This window comes from Pipistrellus hanaki, assembly GCF_964339955.1.
Source record: "Pipistrellus hanaki genome assembly, chromosome: 11".
NCBI lineage: Eukaryota > Metazoa > Chordata > Mammalia > Chiroptera > Vespertilionidae > Pipistrellus > Pipistrellus hanaki.
In genome coordinates, this window is record NC_140513.1 from 32,979,039 (window position 1) to 33,003,640 (window position 24,602).

General features: G+C 38.0%; 1 pseudogene across 1 annotated transcript; it reads left to right on the forward strand.

Moving 5' to 3' along the window:
- The first annotated feature begins 5,162 nt into the window (after positions 1-5,162).
- LOC311630289 (small ribosomal subunit protein mS33-like) lies at positions 5,163-5,536 on the forward strand (annotated as a pseudogene). Its single transcript has one exon. The product of its transcript is annotated as a small ribosomal subunit protein mS33-like (transcript).
- Positions 5,537-24,602: the final 19,066 nt, after the last annotated feature.

Below are 24,602 nucleotides of genomic sequence, written 5' to 3' on the forward strand. Positions count from 1 at the left end.
ACATGATGAGAGAGAAACATCTATCAGCTGCCTCCTGCACACTCCCTACTGGGGGTTAAGCTCACAATCCTGGCATGTGCCTTGACCTGGAATCAAACCTCCAACCTCCTGGTGCATGGGATGAAACTCAATAAACTTAACTGCACAAGCTGGGCCCAAGTTAATTTTTAGGAAGTACTTTCTATACTAAATTACCATATTACTTATTGATTTTAAAAATATATATTTTTATTGATTTTAGAGAGGTGGGGGGAGAGAGAGAAAGAGAGAGAAAGAGAGAGAGAAACATCAATGATGAGAAAGAATCATTGATCGTCTTCCTCCTGCACACCCCACACTGGGGAATCGAGCCCACAACCTGGGCATATGTCCTGACTGGGAATGGAACCCTGACCTCTTGGTTCATAGGTTAACACCCAACCACTGGGACACACTAGCCAGGTTACACATATTATTAAACATTCAACAAATACTAATTGAGTACATCCTATGGGCCAGATACTGGTCAGAATACTTAATTATATTACATAGTTATAAATAAAATATAATTATATTTAGCAGTCTTAGAACTGGGAGGGATCTTGGAGAAAGATGAGTTCAATTTCCTTACTTTAAATAGGATGAAAATTAAGCCCAAAGAGATTATTGTATTATGAACTCCTTTAAGAAGTTGTTAGCTAACTTGCTTCAGTAAATTGATGATATACAGTATTTTTTTCTTAAGCATTTTAAAAGATAAAGCAAAGTGTTAAATATTAAATGGTAGATGACATACATTTTATTTGTTATAAAAACTCTGATACAGTTAACACGAAAACGTGGCGTTCTCAGACATTTTGAACATTAAAGACAGCAAATAATTTTATAAACCTAAAACTTAGAAGAAAAAGAATAGTTCATTCCATACAAATGATTCAAATAAAGATTGCTCACCAAGATCTAAGAATCTTTACCTCAAGGAAGAACACAACATGGGCAGCATCTCCTATGCAACCCAGAGCAGTGGTACTCTGAGTGTGACCTTGGCTAGCAGGTTGGGGAAAGACTTAAGCAAGAGAAAGACCAGAAAGAAACTAGAACTAATTCACTACTAATGAAGGTCAGTGGCTTCCAAAGCAACTCAACCAGTTTCACGGGATCCTTATATTTGTGATGACTACAGTTTGTTGCCAGGGTTCAGCCAGGTGTTCAGCTGCAGCATCTTTAATGGGTTGACCTCAGGAGGAACGGGGAAATAAACTCCAGGTTTGTCTCTTATGAATGCCTTCTTGCTAATAGATACAATTGTTCTAAGAGGCAAAAATTAAAACATCTAGGATCTCTTGAAAGCAAAAAGAAATTAATCATTTTTAGCATCATTTGCCATCCCTTTGTATATGTTGCCTTACTAAACAATGACAAGAAAGTTGTCAGAATTTATTAAATATCTTTGTTGCACCAGGAAGTGTGCTAAATGCGTTTCCTCCATTGTTCTGTTTGAAATTTACATAACAATTCTGCGTTGTATTTATAGGTGTAGGAATTAAGTCTCAAATATATTAAATAACTCATTCAAAGTATAAGGAGGGAGTCAGATTTTTTAACCCAATTTTCTCTTAGTTCAAAGTCCACGTTCCAATCAAACATACAGAGATCGTGCTCATTTGATTAGATTGATTGGTATGTATCATGGTTTGCTGCTGTTTATATTAATGCCCAATTGATTACCAGATGACAGAAAAGAGTGAGTTGAGGAAATTAATATTATCAGTGAAGATGGTTATATCAAGCAGTGCCATGAAAACGACCAAGAACTCTATGTAGAGACACTCACAGGATCCTCTGATTCCTGTTGCTTACATCTGACTTTTGATAGCAGATCATCAAATACAGTATGATATAGCATATAATGAAGATTGTATCATAAACCATTCCTAGTTTTCTCTACTCACCAGTATTCTCCCCCAAATCAAATTAAACTAAATTCTGCATTCTTATTGCAGGAAGTAGCATTATCCTCAGAAAAGAATATATGCTCCATAAAACACAACAACTGAGCAAAAACACTATATATGCATTTTAAGACTGCTCTGTTCATTCAAATGCATATAAAAATTTCAGAAGCTTAAAAACATCCTGCTTCCTAGTAGAAACCTCTGACAAGAAAACTGTGCCCTACAAAACAGCAGAAGTTATAAATTGAATCAAGGAAACTGTTAGAATAAAGGATGGTCATTGATAAGAAAGAGGACATGGAGTATAAATTAGTTTACTTTCCTTAGTCATAACAGAATCTAGTTTGTTAGAACTGTGTGTATGTGTATAGAGTATGTTTGCATTTCTGACTCAATGAAATATTTTTCTCCACTAATAATAAGGAATAAAAATATATGGATTTAGTACAAAGAAAAAGTACGTGAATATAAATTTATGTGAGAGAAGAGGAAGGAGAAAGTGGGGGGGGGGAGGTAAGAAAAGAAAGTAGGAAGGAAGGAAGAAAAGAAGGAAGGAAGGAAGGAAGGAAGGAAGGAAGGAAGGAAGGAAGGAAGGAAGGAAGGAAGGAAGAAAGGAAGGAAGGAAAGAAGGAAGAAAATATTTTAGTTCATTGGCATCAGCAAAATATAAGCATAACTAAGGCTATAGCTACACGAATTTCAGGAAGCTAGAGCACTTAGTACTCGAGGGAAAAGTACTCGGTGGGCCTTAAAACTAGTTACTCAGCTGCCAGACAGTTCTTTTCCTGATGGCAGAAGATATGAGAATCCTGGGTCAGAGACTGAGGACTTCATTACTCATTGCCCAGCAAACATGTTCTCCTTGTCTCCCAAGTCCCACCAAGGTGATGTGGAGGGTCCCTGATAGCAGTGCATAGGAGTGCTTTTATGTTATAGCTGAGGAACCATGAGCTTAGGAAATCTTTAAATGATGCAGTAAGCACAACTGCCTAACCTTTATTCCTTCAGGGGACATTAATTAATTACACCTGGCAGTATGCAACCCTATCCTCTGGCTATCCAGGCATCCTCGGAAAGATAGTCCAGAACAAAAAGACAAACAGGGCATGTAGAAACGTGATAGATCCGCAGAAAATTATCTCTTGACAAAAACATAGGGGTGCTATACTGAACAGTCTGAGTGTGGATCAGTCATCAATTCCTAGGGAGAGCCCAGATCAGAAATTTGGCATCTTATCAGTTGCACCTGCTCAACTATTTTTTCACGTGTAAGTGATGTGCAAGATGATGACCAGAGTAGGAGAGACTCTTCTCTGCTCTGCGTCTTATGGCTTAATATTTAGTAATCTAATTAGCAACAGGATTCTCAATTATAAATTAGATACATTATTTTGATTGGACTTCATTCTTCCTCATATCTGGCCGAAGTTCATTTCCCCACATTTCAGAGATCATATATAAAGTGAAGGTGTTGACTGGGAGATCATGGAGATCCTTTCTGGTTGTATATGTTATGTATAGAAATATGCTATACTTATATGGGTACCTGGGAATTACAAAGTCCAATTTCTACAGGAGCAGGCAGGTAACCTAAATTGGAAGTGAGCAAAGGATGGACTATGGTAGGGCTTCTCAAACTTGGCACCCTTGAGCTTTGGGGCTGATGATTTCGTGTTGTTGGAGGCTCTCCTGCACATTGTAGGATGTTTAACGGCATCCCTGGCCTCAACTCACTAGTGCCAGAAGCTCGTCCACCCCTAGCTGTGGCAATCAAAAATGTCTCCAGTCGTTGGCAGATGTGTCCTGAGGGGAAAATTGCCCTAAATGCAGAACCACTGACTACAGAAAACTGAGGTGTTCAGTGTCAGATACACTGAACCAGAGTATGACTATGATGAGGATGAGACATTTGAGGGTTTTTCAGTAACTTCTGAACTGGATCATCTCCAACATAGGTACACACATTTTCATGGAAGTGGGCGTGTGAGATAGGTCACTTTTGAGTGCTGGCCAGAAGAGATAAATGTAGAGCAAAATTGGTTTGAAATTATGGGGAAGAGAAGTCGCTCAGAGAAGGAAAGAGGCAAACAATATACTGCTTTTAGACTGATACGTGTGTATCTTTCATGAACTTTCCCTACTTTCCTTTACCCAATTGTGGCTGCTCAAGTGCTGTACCCATAGCAAATTGTTAGAATTTTTATCATGGCATTGCTGGGGAGCAGCCACACCATGTCCTGGCTCTCCATGAGAAAATCAAATTCAAACGGAGATGTGTTATCCTTGCCCATCTTTCAGACATGAGCACCATTTGCTGGCTATTTACCTGACAGATTAGATGCTACCAGAAATAAACATCTTTATAAAATGAACAATTTTGAAGCATTTAACTCATTTGTACTAAGACTTCTGCTCTCTCTTTAATCATAGGCTATTAAATAAATGTCAAAAGTCAATTCTTCAAAAAATATTCTTTATAAAGAAAAACTCAAACCTTTAATAATAATTCCAGCCAAATTATTGGCTTAGTGGATCGAGTGTTGGTCTGCAGACTGAAGGGTATCAGGTTCAATTCCGGTCAAGGACATGTACATTGGTTATGGGCACATCCCCAGTAGGGGGTATCCAGGAGGCAGCTGGTCGATGTTTCTCTTTCATTGATGTTTCTAGCTCTCTATCCCTTTCCCTTCCTCTCTGTAAAAAATAAATAAAATATATTAAAAAATAATACCATATTAATAAAAAACCAAGCTCAGAAAAGCATTTCTTAAGATGACATTCTTCCTTTTGCCCAACCAGTGTGGCTCAATGGTTGAGCATTGACCTATGAATTAGGAAATCAGGGTTCAATTCTTGTTCAGGGCACATGCCAGGGTTGAGGGCTTGATCCTCAGTAGGGGAAGAGGGGTGTGTAGGAGGCAACCAATTGATAATTCTCATCATTGATGTTTCTATTTCTCCTTCTTTCTCCCTTCCTCTCTGAAATAAACATATTTTTTTAAGTATTATATTCTTCCTTTTAGATTAAAAACATTGAAAAATATGTTGAATGTGTCAGGTCTACTAGGAATATAGTAATTAAGAATTATAGTTATTTCATTGTGTATTAATAGTCATTAATTATAATATATGGTAATTAAGAATAGCGGTTCTTTTTCATTATTATTCAAAGGACATAATACCAAGTTGCAATCAAAAGAACTGGTGAGGCTTCCGGTAGAAGGGCACATGGGAGAGGAGGAAGGTCATCACTCGGGGCTCTGCCACCTTATTGCCCCAGAAATATCATCACTTTCAGAATATGCCTGTGCATGACTAGTCTGAGTGTCCAGCTATTTGTTGAAGTTGCCAGGTCTACAAATTCCAAATCCATGAAAGTGATGAAACTGTTTAGTGAGCAGCCTTTGGCCAAGAGGAAGGAGACCTATGACTGGTATCCAAATCACAACACTTATTTTGCACTCATGGAGATACTGCATTTTTATGGGCTCTACAGAGATGAGCATCAGGATTTCAAGGATGAGCAGAGATGTCTGAAGAAATTTCATGGAAAGGGGAAACCAAGAAAAGGAGAAGGAAAAAGAGCAGCAAAAAAGAAATAGTATTGACCAGTACAAAGAGAAACTTCCAACCCAGAATGGAGAGCAGGAGCAAGAGTATTTATTTTCTTTCCCCATGTTGGATGAGTGTAGGCTTCCTAACCAGAAGAGCTTTTGGCAGAACACAAATGCCCCGTGTTGAAGTCTGATCCAGTTAAAGAGTGACTGGTTTCTTGAACACATTCTAATTCTGCAAGGTTATTTTGGCCTTGATTTTGCAATCTGAGGTTTACCACACTCCCTAAAGAAATGAAAGCAGCCCAGCTGGTGTGGCTCAGCGGTGGAGCATTGACCCAGGAACCAAGAGGTCATCAATTGGATTTCTGGTTGTCGGCTCAATCCTGGAGGGGGGCATGCAGGAGGCAGCTGATCGATGATGTTGCTCTCTCACTCATCAGTGTTTCAGTCCCTCTCCCATCCTCTCTCTCTAAAAATCAGTAAAAACATTTTTTAAATTAAAAAAAATAAAAAGAACTGGTCAGAGAAAAGTGAATGCTTTGGATTTCAGGGTGACCAACTGAAACAAAACCTCTACCAGTCATTCACATCTTCTTTGTATTCCAGGAATCATTTCACTGACTTGGAATCCCTGAAGTCCAGTTTTGACAAGACTAACTCTCTAAAGTGTGAGAAGATGGTGATAGCGGAGTCTAGCAGTTTAAAAGTTATATTCTCAGGAAATATTTCAAAGAGTGTTAGACTGAATAAAGACGTCTACCGTCTTTATGATGCCAAAGAATCTAAACTTCACAACATGATATTTTTAATTGCCAAGGTGTGCATTTTGTAATTCAGTGACCAAAAATGGTTTCGGAAAGCTTTGCCCTCACAATTCCCCTTAGAAATACTCATAGATGGAGATGTAAGCACAACTGTGGGATAGAGAAAGCTTTGCTCAGCTCCCCGAGGCCAATATTTCTAAATATGTCATTTCCTGCACTCTCTACTACACCTGTCTTACATTCACTCCCAAATCATTCTTAGGAAATGGTCTGATATTTAACATTTAGGGTGCGTTTGAAACAACATGTTGATGTATCGAGTAAGCCTTATCTCTCACTATGGAAAAATGAATACTTGTTATAGAAATTTCAATCATCAGCTCTGAGATTAAGAAATAACCTGTCATACAAGAAGAAATTCAGTCTTTGGCCCTCATAATCACAATATGTGGATGGCATAAAAAAGTTCCCAATGATAAAGAAATAACAGTCCTATTACGGTTGTGTCTATGTCAAACTCTTATGTAGCCTAGGAAGCATTCTGGGTTTATCAATAAAATGGTTTAACCTGAACGCTTGGTTCTGAATGAAAAGAGATATACACATGAAATCAAGAAGATATTGGAATGCCCCCGAGGATATTTACTCATGGAAACTTTGAGTCCTATTGGCTAGCTACTATGCTTCATTCATTCCTCTTCTTTACCCTTCTCTAAAGTTCTCAATATTTTTTTGGAAAAATTTCACCAGTGTTAAAAACATTTTCAAAACTGTGCAGGAAAAGTTGACCAGATGGGGATTGAGTTTTCATCCAGGATCAAGATAAACTAGCCCAATGAAGTAGAGTTAGGAACAGAGTGGGAGTAAAATAAAAGTTGCTCAAAAATTACATCACACAGTTGCACCTTAGTCAAGGACAAGGTTACAGATAATGTTTTGATTCATTTGTTATCCACCAGATCTACATCAGCTTTGGAAAGAGGAGAGCATGCCCAGTTTTCCAACTCTAACAGCCGTCACTCATGGATGGCTTTATCTAGTACAAGGAAAACATTCATTTACTGCTTGCCCTGAGGAACTCCAGAAGTACGAATCATCCATAGTTGTCTTGCTCCGTTGCTCAATTTCAGGTACTGATACTATTGTTTAACCTTTGCTATGCTCACCCAATTATGTCACATTTTAGTATTTCATCTACTTCTACTGCACTTAAACCCACCAAACAGCCAACTGATGGATCTGTGAATCTAGGAACAACACTGTAGTCCTCAAATGATTCCCATGAACCCACAGTTTTCATATGGCCTCTTTTCCCATGTCCTATAAAGGGAGGAGTTTGCAGGAATACAGTAGATGGCCACTAGATCTTTTGTGGAGGTAAACAAAACAGACTGTAATGCCTTTGTTTTATAGTTATCTACTTCCCAAAGAGAAAAGAGTGACTAGTGACTCTATGTGTTTTTTTTTTATCCAAGCATCAATCTCTAAGATGACCCCCACCCCCAACTTCTTTCTAATGAAAGCACTCCTCAGTTATCTAGTATCATAAGAATATTCTCAGTCTAGGACTAGGTTATATTTCAAAGAGGTTATCTTATCTGTAAGTTCTGAGGTGATTTCTTTGAATACAAAGGCAACTTTTTATGTAGTTTAGGGCATTAACAAAATAATTTTAAATCTTCATTTTTCATTGATTATTCCTTGAAAAGCCTGTCTTACCCAGACAATCCTGAAAGAGGCTACAATTAAGGCTAGAAGTTAGCTATAAAGAAGAGAATTCCTTTCATGTATATTTGCATATATCACTAAACTGGACAACTCCCAAGGCCACCATTTACATCATAATCCACAATGCATCGTCTTATGTGGCAGCCTTGTACATGGATTTGTGGGGTTTTGTTTTATTTATTTATTTGTTTGTTTGTTTGTTTGTTTTTATGAGAGCAACAGAAAACAATATAGTCACAAAGTATATGGGATGTGTGTGTGTGTATGTGTGTGTTGTATACACAGGAGACAAGCTTTGAGGAAGACCAAAAAGGAAAACAACTGGTTGTTCACTAGAATACAAGTTCCATGATGGAGGAGTTTTTGTCTTTTGTTTTCACTGATGAATCTTGAGCACTTAGACTTATTCCTACCATGTAACAGAACCTCAATAAATATTTGTTGAATGAAAAAAACCATTTATGTTTCATTATCCATAATAGATAACTGAAAGTAATACTGCCCAGTTACCATATGAGTCTTGGAAAAAATCTAATTTACTCTATATTATCTTAGCAACAAAACACATGTTGAAAAAATAAATTTAATTTTGATAATAATTTATGAGGCTTTTAATTTATATAGCTGCTAGCTATAGTCCTAGGTGCTTTCCCATAATATATTTAATTTGATTTTTCTAATATCTGTAATGGAAGAATAGTTATGCATGTTTTTACAGATAAGGAAACAATGCTAAAGTGACTTAGTTACTTGCTTAAGGTGATGTATAATAAATAGCAAAACAGGGATCTAAATATTGATTGGTCTTTTGATTTCAAGTCCAATGGTTTATTCACTCTACTGAAACATATGTTTTAATTTTTATGTAGAAACTAATTTATTGTATTCTGTGGCATGCTTCATTATATTACATATTCCAAATTCATTTCCTGCATTATAGTAAGAGGAATTCTTATTACCAGAGGAGAGGAAATCCTAAGGATAATTTTAGTCTTGGCCCTAAACTTTTTTGCCCAATTCTTCTTCAATTCAATTGAAATGCATTTTTAGGCTGGAGTGACTCAGTTCAGATCTGCAGTCCCTAAGAATGTAAGGGAGACATGGTGCCTGGGGTGGAAGGTAGAATGGGATGAGGTGAAGGGAGATTGACATGGACTTTTTATTAAGAATAAGGGTTCAGGTTGTCAAAGGACCTCTCAGATCTAAGACTACTTTGAAGCAAACCTGTTTTGAATAACAACAGATGGACATTAGAAATTCCTGATTTCATTCAGGAAAGAATGTTACCCATAATTGGAACTAGAGCAATTCTGAAACAGAAATCAGAGGCGCAACAGTGATTTTGAAATATGATTATCTATGTGCTTCCAATTCAATATATCAAACATGTTTGAGTTATTATAAAAAGTACAGAAAAGCCCAATTAAAAAGATAAAGGCTAAGTTTTGTTTCCAAAACCTCATTATGATAGTTTAAGATAAAACAAAAAATAACTATATACTTTGAATTTTTGATGCTGGCAAAGTTACAAAGTAAATTTGAGCATTAGGACTCAGTATAAATGTTCCTCCACTCTGAGTGTTTCTTGAGATACAGAGGTAACCTTAGAGGGTTTATCACCTACACACACTCTGTATTTTCTTTAATCACTTACCTTATTATCCTGTAATTATTGGCTTATTTCTCTATCATTCATCATTAAATGTGTACTGAATGAATCAATGAATCAGCACAAGGTGATGATGTAGCTGGAATATGTCGCTTTCTTAGAGAACTCTGATTTAATATTTGCTTAAGCCATGCTGTATCAGATTGTCTATGTTATAAGTGTGACTCATGGTTTCTCACAGATACTGTTTTCTAGTTTCGTCCCATTCCTAAGGTTTAAAAATGATGATATTCTTTCTCCAGACTAAACCAAAGGGGGGATATTGCATTTTAAAAGAGTAATAAGCAGAAGTCTTCTAGACAAGTTGTTCCTAAACTTTGGTGTGTATTGGCATTATCTGGAGGGACAATAAAGAACACAGAGGAATAGGCTGGTTGAAGAGGTGGATCTGGTCTTTGTATTTTACCAAATTCCCAGGTGATTCTGATAACCAGCCAAGATTTGGGAACAAAGTCTTCTCCCTACTCCCAATACCCTGAACCAATAGGGACCAAACAAAGGAATGAAAAACACCCATGCAAAGGAATAAACAATGCAACCTGACACATATATCATGGCTATTTCATAGGCCCTGAGCCATCAAGAGCCAGTCAGACTTCTTTTGAGTTTGAAGAAAATACAAATTGTTGACAGGGCTTATTTTTTTCCATAGAATCTTTTTCTTCAAATGAAATCTTATGTGGACTCTGGATAAGTAAAATCCAATAACACTGGAGCTTTTCTATTGGAAATAAATGTGGTCCAGAGTGAGGCAGAGCTTGGCCCTTTGTCCACTAATTGCCCCTCTGCTTTTTATAGTGGCTTTTAGGAACTTTCAATGAAATTCCCAGGGTATGTTGGAGCACAATTTGAAAATGACCAATATAGTTTAAAAACTTTCCCCCGCCTGGATTCTTTTTGGTAGATATAGTCAGTGCTGATGTGATAAATCATGAAAATCCAACTTATACCTGATTCTCACATTTAGAAAGGCACCTACAAGCCAGGAAACACATGCCAGATCTACTCAAAGAAAAGGCAAGATGAAATTCTTGGCTTAGGTTTGCCTCTGGACAGAAAAAAAAAAAAAAAAAAATGAGGAACAACAGCACTGAACATGCCAGACAGACGAGTTTTCATCCTGCAATTGCCAGTTTGGCTTCCTGTTCTCTTCCTCCAATTGCAGGAGATGTGTGTCTTTTTCAAGGGAAAAGGGGAAGGGAAGAGAAACATACATAGTGTTATTGCATGTATGGTCATCTGCTCCCTTAACCTCAGAAAATGGTAGCCTGACTGTCTCCTTGATTGTTGAGATCACCTCCTTATTGCCGTATTTGATGCAATCATTTTAACCAGAGCTTACATTTATATATAGATAGATAGATAGATAGATAGATAGATAGATAGATCTTAAAGAAACTTAAAAAAAAAAATTAGGCCTAGCTGGTTTGGCTCAGTGGGTAGAGAGTCGGCCTTCGGACTGAAGGGTCACGGGTTCAATTCTGGTCAAGGACACATGCCTGGGTTGTGGGCTCTATCCTCAGTAGGGGGAGTGCAGGAGGCAACTGGCCAATGATTTTCTCTCATCATTGATGTATCTATCTTTCTCTCCCTCTCCCTTCCTCTCTGTAATCAATAAAAATATATTTTTAAAAATCTAATTTAATAGTTTCAATTCATTAATAACCTGACTTTTGACTTTTAAAGGGGCAAGGGAATGAATAGCTGATAATGGTTATTAATCAAACTGCATAAGCTTTGGACACAGGAAACAATGCATGTTACATACAGCTTCATTTCCTTTATTTCAAAAGGGATCTGACTGACGTGTAAATAAAAATGGAGAAATGATAATTTTTATTTTTAATGTACAAAACAAGATTCACCCATGCTGCAAAGGAACCTGATTAGACATACATAGAAGCATAAAAGTAAGACAGAATGCTTCTTCAGTAAACCTGCAATATTCCTTTCAAATCTGACACGACAATCTCCCTTTACAATTATCTCATGGGATTAAGTCACTAGAGGATAAGCTCCTTAAATCTACTTTCCAGAAAACAATTATTAGAAGGTTCCAAAATGGATTCTTAATTCTTTTACTATGGAGGCAGGAAGAAATTTTACTTTTCCTTTATCAGAAAAATCTCAAGATCCTCCTGGGAGAAAGACATGTGGATAACGTATTGGGATTTTTACTCTATGCTCTATGCTGCTTTATTGTCATTCCTAACACAAAATTTGTTCAGTTGTCTGAGCTTAAGAGATATTTCTGGGAGAAAACTCTCTCTGGCCTCAGCAAAAAGAGAAAAAGAGAAAAAAGGCAAATTTCTTATTTGTATTAAAATATTCATCTATAATAGCAGGGTAAAATCCAATATCTGTGTATTTAGAAGTTGGTAGGAACAGGTAACAATTTACACCTGTATTTATACCTTTATTTTTGCACGTGGACTGTGGGCACGCATTCGCGTTTTCACTGCAACGAGCAGTTTGCTGTCCATGTGCAGACACCGGTTCTGTGCTGGTGAGTGTATGCATTAGCCAATGTGCAAGCTTTTACTTTCAGAGAAGCACCAAAAATGTAGTCTTTAAATTCACAAGTGTCAGAGGTTTCCTGAAACTTCGTCTTCTCTGATTGCTACACCTATACTCACACATTTAAAAGGAGCTTAGAATTAAAATTGGTATTTTCATCAGGACACATGTTTGCTCCTTTTTGTTTTTTGCTGCACAATATAAATAACAAAAAGCAGTGGCCATAAAATAAATGTAATTCAATTCAATATAAGACTGAATGATTTTTTATGTAAAAGGCATGAAAATAAAAATGAACCTAAGTCAAAAGTCTTACTGTTTGCATGAGGATACTGATGAGAAAAGGTTTTGTTTTGTTTTTTTTAACAGTGTGAGGAAATAATAAAAAATCAAAGGGTTTCTTGTTTTGATTCAACTCCAAATTTTTAATGATCTGAGCATATTTCATGCAAAAAGAAATCCTCAAGATTTATTGTCAATTGAATTTTGACTAAACTAGAATGTTAAATATAACTGAGTACCTTGGCAGTGATGGGAAAAGTGGATTATCCAGTCTAAAAGTCTTGAAATAAAAACAATCAGTTGAGAAAACCTCATCTATAGTTGTCAGTGTTTACCACCTTCAGATGTGGAAGGACCAAATGTAGGTAGTTAGTTCTATTGGGGTCTCAGTGTTTGCACTGATTTCTCTTCAAGGTGAGAATGTTAAAATATTATTTTGGGGAGGGAGGGTGTTAATCCTTACCAGAAGATATTTTTCCATTGATTTTTAGGGAAAGACAGAGAGAAACATTGTTGTGAGAGAAACACATCGATTGGTTGCCTTCTGCATGAGCCCTGACCAGTGCCAGGAAGGAGTCTGCAACCAAGGTACACGCCTTTGCCTGGAATCGAACACAGGAGGAACCCTTTGGTCTGCAGGCTGATGCTCTATCCACTGAACCATACCGGCTAGTGCTGTTAAACCATTATTTATTGTCCTGGTAAAGGCCTCAGGAATCTGAAAATATTTCTAGTTACATTGGGATAAGTTACAGGCATTTCCTAAATGCTAACTTCTCTGTTTGAGCAGTGATAGAGAAAATCACCTACCCCGTGAAGAACAGAGAAAAACCTCTTTGAGGGAGTTGACATGCATTTTTTTTTTGGATCAGAGCATTAGGTACCTTGGTCCTGGCATGGTCCTTCTTGTAGCTTGGTCATTCATACAGTGGCAGCTCAGCTCAAATCCCAAATGATGTGGGTTATACTGCTATCACTACCTCTACCATCTCTCTATGCAGCTCTTTCTCTCCCTCCCTTCCTCCTAGCAAAGATGCGTTTTAAGGGGGTTTGATGGTTAATTTTATGTGTCAGCTTGACCAGGCCACAGTATATCCAGGTATTTGGCCAAACATTATTTTGGGTGTTCCTGTGATGGTATTTCAGTATGAAATTTAAAAGGAGAGACTTTAACATTTAAAAGGGGAGACTCTGAGTAAAGCAGACTGGCCTCCATAATGTGGATGGGGCCTCAACCAATCAGTTGAAGGACTCAAATAGAACAAGAACACTAGCTTTCCTCATGCAAAAGAGAATTCTCCAGCAGAATGTCTTGGACTTCATCTATGGCACTGGCTTTCTTGGGCTTCCAGCCTGCCAATCCCCCTGCAGATTTTGAACTTTCCAAGTCCCCATAAACACGTGAGCCAATTCCTTATATTGAGAACCTCCTTCTTCTTCTCCCCGCTCACTATATATATATATGAGTGTGAGTGTGAGTGTGAGTGAGGGTGAGTGTGAGTGAGTGTGTGTGTGTGTGTGTGTGTGTGTAGTGCATGCCTCCTTAAATTAGGCAAATGAAGTTAGAATTATCCTTCACTAGCATTTTCTACAAATTCTTCAGAAAGCCCTTAAGATCACTTTGCTTTCATGAAATTTGGTCTACATCTTACAATCACTACATTATTTTCATCATCTGATCTGAATCAGATTTCTTGTAAGGTATTTAGGTTTCTTGATTTTTAGAGTAAAACAGACAAGAGAATAAAAGACATTTTAAATTATGAGTTATCACCAGTAAGGAGGGGTCTGGGAATAACCCCCCCCCCCGTACCCTTAAATACATGACCCAGTACCAGAAGAACACAAATAGTTTCATGGGACAGTGCTCCACACTGAATATACAATGGAAAAATAATTTCTTTCATCTGCATCAAAAGGACCAGGCTCCTGCTAAAACTTCTTCAGTTAGTAAACACACAGTATCCTCTTAATATAGAGTTTATACTAGATAGACATTATTATATCAAACTAGAGGCCTGGTGCACAAAATTAGGGGGGGGGTCCCTCAGCCCAGCCTGCATACTCTTGCAATCCAGGGCCACTGGCTCCTAATTGCTCATCTACCTGCCTGCCTGATCATCTCTGACCACTCTGCCTGACTGCCTCATCACCCCTAACTGCTTGTCTGTCTGCCTCATCATCCCTAACCATACTGCTTGCCTGCCTGATTGCCCCTAACTGCTTGCCTGCCTGCCTACCTGATAGCCTCTAACCACCTCTGCCTGGCTTGCCTCATCACCCCTAACTGATTGCCTGCCTGCCTGATCGTCCCTAACCACTTATCTGCCTGCCTGATTGCCCCTAATCACTCACCTGCCTGCCTGATCACCCCTAACTGCTGGCCTGCCAACCTGATCGCCCCTAACTTCCTCTGCCTCAGCCCCTTGTTGCCATGGCTTCATCTGGAAGGATGTCCAGAATGATGTCTGAAAGGTCATTTGGCTGTCTGGTCTAATTAGCATATTACACCTTTATTATTATAGATGGGAAAACATTCCAAATGTGATAAAGAACTATATAGATGTTGTTGTTGTTAAAATCATTGACCTTCAGGTTAGAAAATGATGCTAGAAAGTAGTATTTTTGTGTGTGTGCCCAAGTATAAAGATCAGTGCAGACTATAACCATAGGATACCTTTCTTTTCATTCCAGTTATATCTCCTTCTCCAACTTGTTGCTAGCTTTTCTGTTCTTACTTCTTGGGCTCTTATAGCTTGCTCTCTCAGCCAGCCCCAGAATGACTGGAATGTCCATTGCTAAATATTGTATTGGAGCAGCATTTTCCTTTTGGTCATGAACTGGGGAGCTATCTAGGACTTTAGGGTTGGATGAATTATTTCTTGCCATTCAAGAATCATAGGTGGGGGAGGGGAGAGAGAGAGAGAGAGAGAGAGAGAGAGAGAGAGAGAGAGAGAGAGAGAGAGAGAGAGAGAGAGAGAGAGACTATCCAGAATAGGAACCTGAAATCACAATAATAAATAATAATAAAATGAAATTTGAGTGGCTTAGAATTACTTTTCGTCCTTAAGATAATCATGTTTCACATTCTTTTCTGATGTAGAAGTGATGGAAAAAGATAATACATTTCCTAGAGTGATTGTTTTAGCTCAAAACAAATTGGGTGGCCTCTGGTTGTCTTTGATACCCCATAAGAAGGATTTAGCAGCTGATTGTGAAAAAAAAAATCTTTATAATAGAGCTGAAATGACAGCTGGTTCCCATCCTTAGCATCCAACTCTAAGAGAAGCTGAGGGAAACATTTTCCAGAAATAAGCCTTCCTTTCTGTAAGTTCTATGTCTGCCTGCATTTCCAGCGAGCCTGCTGACATGCAGCCTGCTCTTTGCTCTCTCCTCAATCACATCACAGAGAGATTTTGTTACTATTAAAAATTTTTTAAAGGAAATGTAAAAAAAACACCAAAAAACCCACAACAGATTTGTTATTATCGCTGTCCCTTGGAAGGACGATGAGCCAGAAAACACGTATAAAATGTTTAACTGTAAAATAACTTCTCCCCGAAATCTCTTTTAGGAAAAGCTACCTTCACTGATGCCATAAAACAACTTTATATGAGATTGCCATGTTTCCTTTCTTTCTTTCTTTTTTCCTTTGTAGGGAAAAGAGGCTATTTTCTCCCAAATGGAACAAAGAAGGCTGTCATGTGGCTCCCGCTTGACGCTTTCCTGTTTTAATGAAACCCTCATCGCGAATGTCCAGTCAACCAATTATTTGAGTCCAGCCTTTACATTAAAATATAGATTAAATATAAAGTGTTAGCTACACAAAAGGGAATTTGCCTGATTCCTCAATAAAAAAAGAGCCCCCATGTCATAAAAATATCCTTTCCCTAATCAAAATATCACCTGAATGAAGTCATCATGTTTAGCCTGATTGCATTTTCCTCATATATGTGCAGCTGCATTTGCCTCTCCATAAATGTCATTTGATTATGAGAAAATAAACAGGAAGGGACTCAAAGGGAGTCAGTACAGGGCCTGCTTGTTTACCTGTGGCAGCTTTCTTAGCTGAAGAACAAATGTCATGCAAATGGTGCACCAGCAATGAGCTGCCAATCACCCGGGCTTGGCATTCAAGATGATTTGCTAAATCATTTAAAGAGACATGCTTTACTAAATGAAAAAATATCAGAGGCAAGGGCCTGTGTTTAAACATGGGGCTGAGTTATTATCCCAGTAGGCTGGAATGAAATGAAGACATCTTCCAATTAAAGCTTGCAGATGAACCCAGACAAACCCCCCTTTTTTTCATAAAGACAAGCAGATTATGATTGGGAAGGAACAGCGACAGAGGCTTTCATTACACACTGATTATGGTGATAAAATTCCCAGCGCTGTGTGTCTGCGGGCCCAACTTCACATTTGAAGGTTTTTAATATAATTTCCTTAGGGTGAAATGCTGAAGATTTATTAAACTTTATGAAGGGCTTACAGATCCAATTTAAGAGGACATATCATAGGGCAAAACTGACAGACGATAAAATACATTCCAACTATAAGAGAAAGGGAGAGAAAAAAAAAGGCAAGGAGAAAGTTGAGCCGTGAAACTGTTTTTAAACATTTTTTGTTGTTGGCGGTATTCAAGTGAAATCAATCATTTCCCCCACTGTTACAGCCTTGTTGCTTCACTGAAGTTTTCTGCATGCTTTTTCAGGAGGCAGCTATTCGGGCCACAGAAGGGATGCTTGCAGAGCTTACCTAATTTAAATCACCAAAATAATTTTGAGGTCATTGAAGCATAAACACTCTTAACATTTACAGTTTTTCTGCAATGAAGCTTGCATGAAGTTCTTTATTTCAGGATACCACCATTTGGGTATTATGCTGATATGGATGTAGACCTGTTTGCTCTGGCCATTTTCATACAAACAGACACTTGTTGGAAACACAGGTTTAGCAATTTCTATTGGCTTTGCTTTTTCTTCAAAAGTTTTAAAACATTTGTAGGAACTACTTCTCTTTAATTTTTAGCACGGTTTCATGAGCCCGCACTTATGAATTTAGGTAGGATTTTTACAGAGGGTAACATAGTGTAGGATCAGGCTTCTAGTAGGAAGAAGGATAGAAAGGTTTCCTAGGTACTGACAAGGTTTCAATAACTGACAAGCATTGCTCATCACTCCAAACAAGGTGCAGGTAGGAGCAGCCACAGGGAACTAATGTCTCCTGTTGCCTTTATCTGGGAGGCCCCATCCCTAAAATTTGCCTAAATTGCTCTGGAGATAGGATTTCTTGGTCCAGAGTTTTTTTCTGGGACCTATCTTCTCCCTCCCTTCCTTCTTTCCTTCCTTCCTTCCTTCCTTCCTTCCTTCCTTCCTTCCTTCCTTCCTTCCTTCCTTCCTTCTTTCCTTCCTTCCTTCCTTTCTTTTTCTTTCTTTCTCCCTCCCTCCCTCCCTCCCTCCCTCCTTTCATTCATTCTTTCCTTCATTAATTCTACCCTTCCTTTCTCTAGCTTTCGTAATGTATAATTTACATAGCATAAAGCTTACCTGTTTTAAGCATATGATTTAATGCTATTAGTAAATTTACAGAGTTGCACCATCCTCATCACAATCCAATTTTTGAACATCTTTATCATCACAAAAAGATCCCCCATGCCTGTTTGCAATCAATACAAGTTTCCACCCCGTAGCCTCAGGCAACCGCTAATCTGCTTTACTTCATATAAATGGGATTGTACAATATGTAGTTCTGCCCAGACCTTTTAACTATTTCAGGGCTAGACATGATCTCTCCTATACAGGAACTTTACAGGGACTTGGTTTTTACTCAAAGCACGCTGGAAAACAGGGCACACCAAAGGAGGCCCAGCCTTGTGGCTGTTTCATGGTAAAAGACTTTCTTAAGTGGACTTGGTAAAACTAGAGAGGTGGGATTAAAGCCCCTTAGATTTTTTTTTTTTGGAAGGGTGTGAATTTTTTATAGAATCAAAGAAAATTAATAGTTCTTGTAAAAAATCTATTTTATAAAAATATGCTGTTCCTCATTAGAAATAAAAGCTTTGTCTTCACTGATTTTTTCACCACAGCCTCGCATGTCTCCTAGAACAGGAAATAAATCCAAGAAGGAGACAGGAAACTAACTGTATCAAATGAGCCTACCTTGGATCAGGGAAAATAAAATGCTCTAAAAATATAATTAGACAAAATTAGTGAAATTCTCATATAGACAGCATATAAATCTTGGATTTGATCATTGCGCTGATAATGTCTTTGTTCTTAAGAAAAATATGCCAAAGCATTTGGGATAAAATGTCATATATATATATATTTACATATTATATACATAATATATATTTACATATATATTATTGGTGAATGGTATAATGAAATATTATTTGTTCTATTCTTCCAACTCTTCTGTAAATTTTAAGTTATTTCAAAAAAAAGTTTAAAAATATGTAATGATGTAGCTGTGTCTGCTCTTTCCTGGGGATGAAGTATTTAGAGCCCAGGCCATAAAGGAGATAATGAGGATATTTATTGATAACTCATTGCATGCCAAACATGGCTACGTGTTTTGATTTTTTTTCCCCCCTTCAAAATGAAAGGTAAGGGAATGGACTAATTGAAAATCGCTTTGTGTGAAAGTACAAGGGCAAAAAGAAGGCTGCCCCGTAACTTTCTTTATCACATCTTGACCACAGCACAAGCACCTAGAGGGCATGGGATATAAATCAGGTCCAGTTTCCTGTGACAGGCTAGTGAGTGCTGGAGCTCAGCACTGTACTCCGTGCATCTAAAGGGATGCAGTGAACATCATGGCTGCATCATCGAAAAACTAAGAGCCATTAGGTGCTTCAAATGATGAAATTACATCATTTCAATAGATGCTTCAATGTGCCAGCTGTTACATAAAGTGTGCATGCGCAATAGATGTTGGGTGTGTGTGTGTGTGTGTGTGTGTGTGTGTGTGCGCGCGCGCGTGTGTGGGTGGGTGTGAATATGTTATCTGTACAAACATATATTCTCATTAGTTCCTCCCAACAATCTTTTCAGATAGCTATTATGTATATATTTTTTTGTGTCCAGAAAGAAAAAAATGTAAGTTGCTCAAGGTCTTGTGGCAAGTCAGTGACAATGACAGACTCACAGGCAGGTCTGTCTGACATCACAAGTGGCTCCCCACCACTTCTGCTACGTCTGTCAGCCTGTCCACCCAGGTAGGAGAAATGAAAATATGTCCTCTATGTGCTTTATAAGGATGGTAAGAGGATTTATGAAACAAATATATTATGATATGCTTCATGGAAAAAAGAAAATAAAGTTCCTTTTGCAGAACAACAAAGCACTGGGGACAGGACTGCATATTAAAGAAAACCTAGCTTCCAGTCGGCTGGCTGTGTCATTCTCACGTCCACTAACTGCATATCCCATGGATCAATAATGGGTTGGAGACATGAAGACAGGAAATATTCCTTGTTACCAAATTATTGCTAGGAGATGTATTAACAATGCAATTGCTTATTACTCATAATGGGTTCCTGAGAACAGATTAATTGGACTAATAATAGTGATGTAAAATAAACATGTGTTTTATTGTATAACAAGTAATATTTTAATTATATGACACATCATAATGATTGATAGCAATGGAAATAACTTCTATTATGTCTTCTACAATTTATTTTCATCATTTTGTAAATATTCTACATGTGTGATTTGGTCTTATTTTGTTGATTTTATATGCATTTTCTACCCTCATTGCTGCCACATAAAGATAGGTTTACAGTTGTGAGTATGCATAACACAATTTATTCCTGTATTTTGTTAATTATTATATTATTTTCCATATAAATCATTGTTAACCTAGTTTTCCCCACCTTGAATATTCTGTGCGAGAATGTGTTGCTTCTCACTTCCTTATTTATTTCTAATTATATCTGGAAAGCATCTCCAGCACTAACTTTTCTGCCCCCTCTATGCTTTCCTTATTACTCTGTCCTGTTGTAGAACTGAAGACTAGGCAACAGTTAAGTTTGACAATACACAGTTCTTGCAAAATTCTCTCATTTAATTTGTATTTCTGAGGCATTGCACCTTTAGGTACTTTGGGAACTGGCAACATTGCTATTGGACAACTGGATAAAAATATGAAACATTCCCCGAAGGCGGCTGGAAACAAAAGGGACAGGGCAGCCTGCCTTTCCTTGAGCATCCAGACAATGGAGTTTCCCAGGCTGCAATTCTGCTGTGCAGCTAGAAACACATCTGGATCTCCTTCCTGTGCAGAATTCCTCCCCAGATTGGGTGCTATTCCAGCTAGTGAATTACTGCACTCTCTTTTCCGGGGCCCCAAAGATCTCTACACGGCTTTATTATTACAATTAAGTTAAAATATGACTAATGGGAACACAGGGGTTAAGTCTGTAATAATTTGGATTCTCAAGTATGAAATGTTAAACCACTGGCTAATGGAACTAAAAGAAATGTTTGAGATCATCTGAACTAACATCCAATGTTCTGAGTGATGCACTGGCTTGTTCAGACTTGGGGGTACACTGAAGAAGGAAAAAGAGCAGAAGAGATACGAAAGAAAAAAATTAAATGAGAGAGAAAGGAGGTGAAGATGCAAAGCAATGGAAGAAGTTCATTTTATTTGGGGAATTTTAAAGTGACATTTAAATTCTGGGAGTGAGAAATAAAGTGGAATTGAAATATGATATTGAGAATTAGAGAAGTACCAAATAGAGTCTTTTGCCCTTTATGGATAAGTATGAATGAATTTTAGGAGACTTAACTCAAACAAATATTTATTGAAACCTATTATATGTGCAAGGCATTCTGCCAGGTGCTGTATTATACCAAGATGAGTCAAACATCACTCCTGATTAGAAAAGAATCCAAATGATGGAGAGAGAGAGAAATCTCCAACAAGGAGAGCTCATGTCAGTTAGGGGTGGAGAGAAAATAAAGATTTAATGAAAGATTGTATCTTTGGGCTAGAGCTAAAAAGACAATGTGATATCACAATAGTTCCTGGTGGCAGTCTGGAGTTATGGCTCTTCTAGGTAGAATGAGCAAGAAGACATTGATAGATGATTTAAGAATCTTCTAGAACCAGCCCAAAGTCCAGTTAGGCTAGTATACAGATTTTATATCAACCAGTACATGGGAAATAAGGCTGCATATGTCGAGAGAGTTTGTAGTACAGTTGGTGATGAAGAACACTGGATATTGACTTTGGGTGTACAGTGAACTTTGAACAATGTGGGGGTTGGGGTCTCCCACCCTCCCTAGAAGTGAAAAATCCATTTACTACTTTTGACTCAAATTTCTCTTCAGTATCCACAGGAGACTGGTTCCGGAACCCCACAGATACCACAATCCATGGATGAAGGATGCTTGAGTCCTTCATATAAAATGGCTTGGGATGGTGCTTTCACAGATTCCCAACTGTGGACTGAAGATATTGTTTCTGTATCAAAAATTCTTGAATTCATGAATGCTAAGTTTATTTCTATTTATTGGGAAAAAAATCATGTGTGAAGGGACCCATGCAGTTCCACTCTGTGATGTTCAAGGGTCAACTGGATTTGCTTGTTGGTTTTCTGTTTTACACAGAAGACTGTATGTGAACAAGAGTTGAAGCAATGAGTAGAAACAAAAGAGTAGGGCAGAGTGAGGGGTAAAAAGAGATTAGGACCAAAAAGCTATCCCAGGTGAACAATGGCAGAAAAAGGACAATGGGTTCAAGAAACACAGGAAAGAAGACTGAAAACTGACAACTGATTAGATGACGAAAAGCAAGATTAGCAAAATGTTTTGTTTGCAGATTTTCCTCCAGGAAAATTTGGAAATTAAAATTGTTTTTTTTTTTTAACTCATTTAACAAATAGATATTTAGCATCTCCTATGACCAGATGCCAAGTGTTCTATGGGTAAAACAGATAAATTATACAGATCTGCACCCAAGAAGACACACGTAAGCATTGTACAAAACAGAATAAGATATGTTTTGTTACAAAATCCAGTTCTCAGGGGCTTTATGACAGAAGGGATCAGGAAGGGGCCTTTGGGCAGGGCCAGGGAAGAAGAAAATTCTGACAAACTAAAATTGTAGTGAGTGGCAGAAGTTGGAAAAAAAGAGATTTATTTAGACTTACCTAGGAAAATTTCAGGAAGGGCTTAAGCTGGTGAGAAATCCCTGTGTTCCTCTGTGTCTGTCTCTCAGGCCTTCTTCTTGGTTTTGACTATGGTTATATGGTTAAAAGTGGTGAGTTCCTTTCCCCTTCATCTTCATCTTTATCCACATATCTCATATGGATAGTGTTAGGATTATGTAAACTATGTAAAGGCCTTCTATAAATTCAAGAAAAAATGCACCATAGAAATATGTATAACATATACATATAAATGAATAAGGCTAACTTTCATTATCAGCTTGCAAATACTTTGAATATAGCTACACAAATGATCGTTAAAGATAGTCACTATCAGAAGACTTCTTGTATGATCCCAAAAGGGAGAAAATATATTTTATTCCATTTAAAAAGACAAAAGACTTCCCTGAACTCATTCAGCTATAGAGATTGTGTTATTTGGGATCTCCCGCAAAGTTTGAAAATCTGGTGGGTAAAAGCTGATGCTTAGCCTCTGAAACAGAACAAAACAAAATAAAACCTTACAGTGGGCTTTTGTAAGTAATGCTTGTTCCTGAGGTCGTGAACTGAAAAGCCACAATTCTAAGTTCAAATCAGAACCAGCTCCTGCTTAAGGCCCAGCCAGTGCTATAATGAATCTGAGTCATCCGGAAGATTCCATTATCAAGAAGCTCCTTTCAGCCCTGGGCAAAGATTGCAGAACTACATAAAACAGTATCACCTACATCTTATAACAAAGAGTATCATGAGGCTTGTGTGCTATTTCTGACCTGGTTTCTCAATGAACCAACTCAAAAGGAAGAAAAAAAAAATAATAATAACCACTGAGGACAGAGGTCTGGAATTAAGCAATGTTTACTTACTCATCTTCAAAGGAATTTGGAAGGTCCTTCCTGAAGCATGGGGCAGCCTCAGAAGAGAGCTGGGGATTGATGTATCTGCACCGATAACAACTCAAGGCCGCATGCTTGGGGGGTGGCCTGCAGAAGGCCAAGGGCTCCGTGCTAACTGTGCTCTCCAGCAGTGGCCTCTGTGATCTGGGAAATGCTCTCTCCCTGGTTTTCCCTTCAGCCATGAAAAATACTAGCCACTTACTTTTCCCTCTGCTAAGGATCGCCACTGGGCTCTTTATTGAATAGTTGTTACCAATAGCTGCAATGTAGGTGAAGAAACAGAATATAAAGCAATCTTGTTCCAGGTGCAGGTTTACTAAGGGGACAGTGCCTAGGAGAAGAGACCACCAAAGGGCTGCCGTTCATGCCCCCTAGCTGGCTGCCCACTGCTCCCAACACGTCAGCTTGGAGGACTCAGTGACCAGGCCTGTTTCTAGGATGTGTACTTGAGTTACCAGTAGAGAGAGGAAAGAATTTAACTTCATGAACAGGGACAGACTGACAGCAAATAGTATGAAATATTGATATTTTTCCATTTTTTTATTCTGTTTCCAAGGGTTAGAGAGGCTCCTCATCATTACATTTAAAATGTGTATGGTCCCTTGTCATGGAAAGAGACAGAAAATTTTTTTTGCTATTCAGAGTAATAGTTTCTTTCTAATATATTATCCAATATCATCCTGCCTTGTATGCAATCAGCAATGGTATCTCTACAGTAATCATTTGTTTTTATCACCACACATAGGTGGTTTCCCTAGTAGTAAATTCACTAGGCATTCGTTGGTACATAATTCCTATTAACACTGCCAATAGCCGGTGCAGAGAGAGACAGGAAAAACCAGATCAAACAAACCACATACCAAGTTTACACTACGGTTCAGAATTCTTGGCCACGGCTGAGCCACATGATGGACCAAGCCTGTTTCACTTAGATACTGAATATCAGAACTAGACTCTGAGCCTGGGGAGCAACATGCCAACTTCTAGTTAACAGCTAACAATAACAGACAAAGCTGCAACTATTGCAAACAAGGAAAACTAAAAGTAGTCATGATTTATAAGTTATTTCTTGCTTCTATGAGCAACTATTCCTAAA